The following is a 6,171-nucleotide window of genomic DNA, read 5'->3' on the forward strand; positions in this document are numbered from 1 at the left end:
AACATGCATCACACTTCTTCTCAGAGATGAATATCAGGGTCACATTCTACTGTGTAGTCCCTCTTTCCAAGCAGGTCTGCCTTAATAACTGTCTCTAACATTAGCTGTGTGCCCTGAAAATGTGACTGAACTGCTTTGTGCCTCAGTTTCCTCATCTGTACAAAGAGGATGGTGGTATTTCCACCCCCATAGGGCTGTTGAAAAGGTTAATCATGTATGTATCTGTAAAGCACATAGGACATGGCACAGAATGCCTCCCTCCCCCCCCTCTATATATCTATATATTAAGAATTCAACATAGGACCCTGGCTGGTTGGCTCACTGGTTGAGTATCAGCAGGCATGTGGAAGTCCTGGGTTCAATTCCCAATCAGGGCGCACAGAAGTGACCATCTGCTTCTCCACACTTCTTCTCCCCCTTCTCTCTCTCTCTCTCTCTCTCTCTCTCTCTCTCTCTCTCTCTCTTCCTCTTCCACAGCCATGGCTTGAATGGTTCGAGCAAGTTGGCCCCAGGTGCTGAGGATGGCACCATAGCCTCACCTCAGGTGCTAAAATAGCTCAGTTGCTGAGCAACAGAGCAGCAGCTGCAGATGGGCAGAGCATCTCCTGTTAGAGGGTTTGCCAGGTGGATCCCAGTCAGGGTGTATGTGAGAGTCTGTCTCTCTGCCTCCCCTCCTCTCACTTGATGAAAATAAAAACAATGCAACATAGGTATATATCACATACATTTAGTATATGATATATATAATCTTATGCTTGCATCTCTTAAGAAGTGGTGCTTTCGTGCATAAATATTTAAAGTGCTTTATTATTTATGACCAACCTATATGGAACATTTCTCCCAGGCTTCCAATATTCATTAACCACAAAAGTGTGGTTAGCAAAACAGTAACATTTTATCCTAAAAGTAAAGCACGTTATAAGGAGGTGGATGGGATGGGTGGGGAGGGCTTTTAGGGCGGGGACAGTGCTATGTATCATACTGTCTGTGATGGGGAAGAAAGAATGTTGCCTCTTTGTCAAAAGCTGTAGATCAGGGGTAGTCAACCTTTTTATACCTACCGCCCACTTTTGTATCTCTGTTAGTAGTAAAATTTTCTAACCGCCCACTAGTTCCACAGTAATGGTGATTTATAAAGCAGAGTTACAGCAAGTTAAAGCATATAATAATAATCACTTACCAAGTACTTTATGTCCGATTTTTGCTAAGTTTGGCAGAATAAATCTTTATAAAACAACTTACTGTAGTTAAATCTATCTTTTTATTTATACTTTGGTTGCTCCGCTACTGCCCACCATGAAAGCTGGAACGACCACTAGTGGGCGGTAGGGACTAGGTTGACTACCACTGCTGTAGAACATGTAAAACAGAGCGAACCTTATCAGAAACTACAGACTTCCATTAATAACAATGTATCAATGTTCATTTGTCAGTCCTAACAAATGTATCAGATGCATGTGTCAGTCATAACAAATGTATCAGATGCATGTAAGAGGTTAATATCGGAGAAAACTGTGTGACCACAGATCCTATGACTGGCGTGAGCCCCTGCCTTGCCTGCTGATGGTGTCTGCCTGTGTCCTCCAATGGAAGAAAGCAGAGAGTAAGAACAAGCTCTCTGGTCTCTTCTTAAAAGGACATCGATCCCATCAAGAGAAACCTCATCACTTCCCAAAGGTCTCACCTCCGGATACCATCACATTGGGGATTAAAATTTTTAACACAGGAATTGGGGGGGGGGGGAACACACATGTAGACTCCGAAACACACATGAATGTTCGCAGTAACATTATTCACAAGAGCCAAAAGGTGGAGACAATCCCAGTGGCCATTAGTAAATGAACAGAGAAAGAAAAATGTGGTCCTTCCATATACAGGAATGAGTTTTCAACCATAAAAGGTCCGTTTTATGTTAGTTGACTGTTATTTCCATTTTAAAAACGTTTAAGTGTGGCAAAATACACAAAAGACTCTTAAAAGAACACTAAAGTAGCAACCTGTATTACAAAAAGAAAAGAAAAATGCCTAAGCACAGTGACTGTATATTTTGCATTAAAACAAAGCACACTTAATAATTAAACCAGCAGCAGCCTCCCCACTCTTTATGGGGAAATTAATGAGAATCGTTCGATCCTTGCAGGCCATTTTTGGGAGAGTCCCAGAGCTCAGTCTAGGTGGGAAGAACGAGTTGTCTGTCCCTGCCCCAGGGGTCATTACTCCCACAAAGCAGCCCCCACACAGGTGGCTAGGACCTCAGCAGGTGTGACCTGCATGGCCAAACCGCGCTCCTCTGACCTGGGCAGTCTGCCTTCCCCCTCCCAACCTCGAGCTGAGGCCAAGCCCCTGGCCGGGTTCTGGAACTGACCACTCATTTCCTGGGTCTGGCTGGCTCTCCCATGGTCAGTCTCTTCACACCCATCCTGGTTGGGGGCCCGCTGGAATTCTTTGCCCCCCTCCCCCCACACACACTAGACAGATGACAGAGCAAGGCATTTAAGAGCTTTGCCCAGAGGGATTTGCAATGTCCCTTCAGAGAATGAACCAGACCGTGAAGTCAGAAAGCTCTGAAATCAAACCTCAGCAACATCACCTCCCAGCTCTGTGAAGTTGGACAAATGGTTTCTCCCTGGTCCTCGGTGTCTTGGAGATATCACGTCAACAGCTAATACTTTTTATAGCCTTGACTGTATGCCAGATGCTCTTCGAAGAGCCTTTGCCTTTGACTCCTGTCCCCCCCACCACCCCAACGAGATAGGAACCCGAACAGGCCCCATTTAATAAATGAGGACACTGAGATCCAGAAAGTGCAAGGTCAACACAAAGCCACACACAGGTGGAACTTGTCAGGACTGGGATTGGAAGCCGAGAGACCAGGGCACGAACCATGCCCACTAGACCTCTCTAGTGATGGGCACATCCCAGATCCGGGTGCCCCATACGGCAGCCCTAGGGAGGGAGGGCTCTGAGCACTAGCAAGGGGGTTAGTGCAACTGTGGAAATGTGGCTGGTTTATTTCATTTTAACTCATTTTAATGTACTTATTTATCTTTATTTTTACATTATAGCTGACATACAATATTAGATTCATTCCAAGTGTCCAGCATCTTGGTTGGACATTTATATAATTTACAAAGTAGTCCCCCTGGTAAGTCTAGTGCCCACCTGCCACCATCCACAGTGGTTACAATATTACTGACTGTATTCCCTGTGCTGTACTTGACATGCCTGCTACTGTTCCGTAACCGTTCATCTGTACTTCTCCACCCTCCCCAGCAGTTGGAGAACACAGGATTCTTTAAAACCCTTTAAAAGGGCCCTAGCCGGTTGGCTCAGTGGTAGAGCGTTGGCCTGCCGTGCAGGAGTCCCAGGTTCGATTCCCAGCCAGGGCACACAGGAGAAGCGCCCATCTGCTTCTCCACCCCTCCCCCTTTCCTTCCTCTCTGTCTCTCTCTTCCCCTCCCGCAGCCAAGGCTCCATTGGAGCAAAGTTGGCCCGGGCGCTGGGGATGGCTCCATGGCCTCTGCCTCAGGCACTAGAATGGCTCTGGTTGCAACAGAGCAATGGCCCAGAGGGCAGAGCATCGCCCCCTGGTGGGCATGCCAGGTGGATCCCGGTTGGGCGCATGCGGGAGTCTGTCTGACTGCCTCCCCGTTTCCAGCTTCAGAAAAATACATAAAACCTTTAAAAAAAAAAAGACTAAGCCTGACCTGTGGTGATGTAGTGGATAAAGCGTTGACCTGGAACGCTGAGGTCACTGGTTCAAAACCCTGCACTTGTCTGGTCAAGGCACATATGGGAGTTGATGCTTTCTACTTCTCCTCCCTTTCTCTCTCTCTCTCTCTCTCTCTCCTCTCTAAAATGAATAAGTAAAAATTAAAAAAATAAATTTTAAAAAATGCCTACATGCCGCTTTATGATACTGGTTTCTATGTATACCTATTTATGATATTTTGTGACGTGAAGTCATAAAACTAAGAAGTGGAGGAGACAGGATTTGAACCTGCACTTTCCTTGCAGGTCAACAGCTTGGTACATACAAATCCTCAATGTGAAAATACTTCAGGAGCCCCTTTTAGTGACTCAGACACCCCCAAGTCTTCCAGCCACTATAATGTTGAGCGTGCATACCTTCAGTGATTGCATGAGCTCTCCTCACAAACAGAAGGGTGAGTTTGAGGGGACGCATGGGATCACCAGCTCCCACAGAATGAGGTCCCAGGGGTATATTTTTTAATAAATCTTATTTATTCATTTTTAGAGGGGGGGCAGGAGCAGGAAGCATCAACTCCCATATGTGCCTTGACCAGGCAAGCCCAGGGTTTTGAACTGGCAATCTCAGCATTCCAGGTCAATGCTTTACCCACTGCCTCACCACAGATCAGGCTCGAAAGGAGCCCTTGAGGGACCAGGTCTGGAGAATCTGGAATCAGAGTGCAGGATGGGCAGATGTGATGTTTCTCAAGTTCTCTGTGACCAAATGAAACATCACACCCCCAAAACATAGCAACTTAAACCAACAACTGTCATTTTAGTATCTTTTGTTATTTCTGGGAGTCAGGAATGCAAGGAAGGTCTCCGCTGGGTGGTTCTGACTCAGGGTCTCTTGGACGATTCCTAGAGGTGACCGAAGGGACCAAAGGTGGTGTGCGGTGGCCCCTGTCTCTGTCCTTTCTTGTTGTCCCCAAGGCCTCTGCAAGTAGGATGAGCTGGTCAGTTGGCTTATAACATGGTGGCCTCGGGGCAATGGGCCACTCAGGCCTTCAGTGCATGTAAGGAAAAGGTCTCTAATCATTTCTGCCATGTTCTGTGGGACAAAGGCTGGTTCCCTCCCCGCCCAGACACAGTGAAAGGAAACCAGACTCCATTTCTCCACAAGGAATCGGCACGTTCAGAACACAGAATGGGAGAGAGTGTGGCGATGCCTTTGGAAAACTCAGACGGGCTTGTGTGCCTGTCACCCCGACTCCACAGGGACATCTCCGTGGCCAGGAACTCTGATATCTCTGTCTCTCCAGTGTCCTCAAAGGCCCAGACCTTGGTGGGTGCTCGATATTTGTTGGGAGGGGGCAGCAGCTAGGAGGCCCAAAGGAGACTCACAGGGCAGGTGGGGATGGTGGTCTGACGTGGACCCCTGTCACTCTCGAGGAATGGCACCAAGAGACAGTGAGGGCAGCATTGTTGAAAGTGTCCAAAGACAGGCAGAGTCTCCCGGGCCTGAATCTGAGACCGGGCAGCAGGGTAGGGAAGACCAGCATGGGAGGCGGCCAGCTCTCCGGCCAGGTGAGGGTGGTGGGCGTCCAGTGTCTGCACATCGCTGATCTGTCTGGGATGGAAGGGACTCCGAGGGCTCATGTTCCGAAGCAAGTGTTCCGTGTCCTCCCTGTAGAGCCGCTTGAGAACGTGGAGGTCAGCCTTGGAGACATCTCCAGCTGCTCCGGACCCTGAGGAGTCACCTGCTTGATTTCTCTTGCCTCCTCCCTGAAGCAGAGGAGCCCACGCTACCTGCCCTTTCCACTTCTCAGACTTTTCTCTGATTCCATCCCTTGCCTAACTCAGGGCACTCTCCTCTCCTCCTGGGGTGTCCAGGATCACTGCAGTAGGCCACCCACTGCAGTCTGGGCCACTGGGAACATCACTCCCCACACTGACTGCCAGACTAATTTTTTTTTAAGGAAATTCTGATCACATCACTCCTTTGTTTGAGTCTCTTCAATGACCCCCACCCCAATTGTTCTGTATCTTAAATGTATGCATGGGTATTGTGTGTGTTTGTATATAAACTCACATATATAATAATACATGTATATATGCATATTTATATACTGTGTATACCTAGATACATTTGTATAGAATGTATCTGTATATTAGGGAAAATATCAGAAGGACAGACACAAAACATTAAAACTGCTTGTCTAAAATATCATGTGATTTCTCCTATATGTGGAACCTAAACAAAATAATATAAACAAACAAACAAACAAAACAGAAACAGACTCACAGACAAACTGATGTTGTTAAAAGCTAGGACATGGGACACTGGGTGGGAAAGGTCAAGTGATTAAGATGTAGAGATCAGCAGTTACAAAACAGTCACGGATATATAGTCCAGCACAGGAAATACAGTCAATAATGTTCCTATACAGGCCCTAGACATATCAAAGTGATCAGGTG

The sequence above is a fragment of the Saccopteryx bilineata genome, chromosome 3 (genome assembly GCF_036850765.1).
Source record: "Saccopteryx bilineata isolate mSacBil1 chromosome 3, mSacBil1_pri_phased_curated, whole genome shotgun sequence".
Lineage (NCBI taxonomy): Eukaryota > Metazoa > Chordata > Mammalia > Chiroptera > Emballonuridae > Saccopteryx > Saccopteryx bilineata.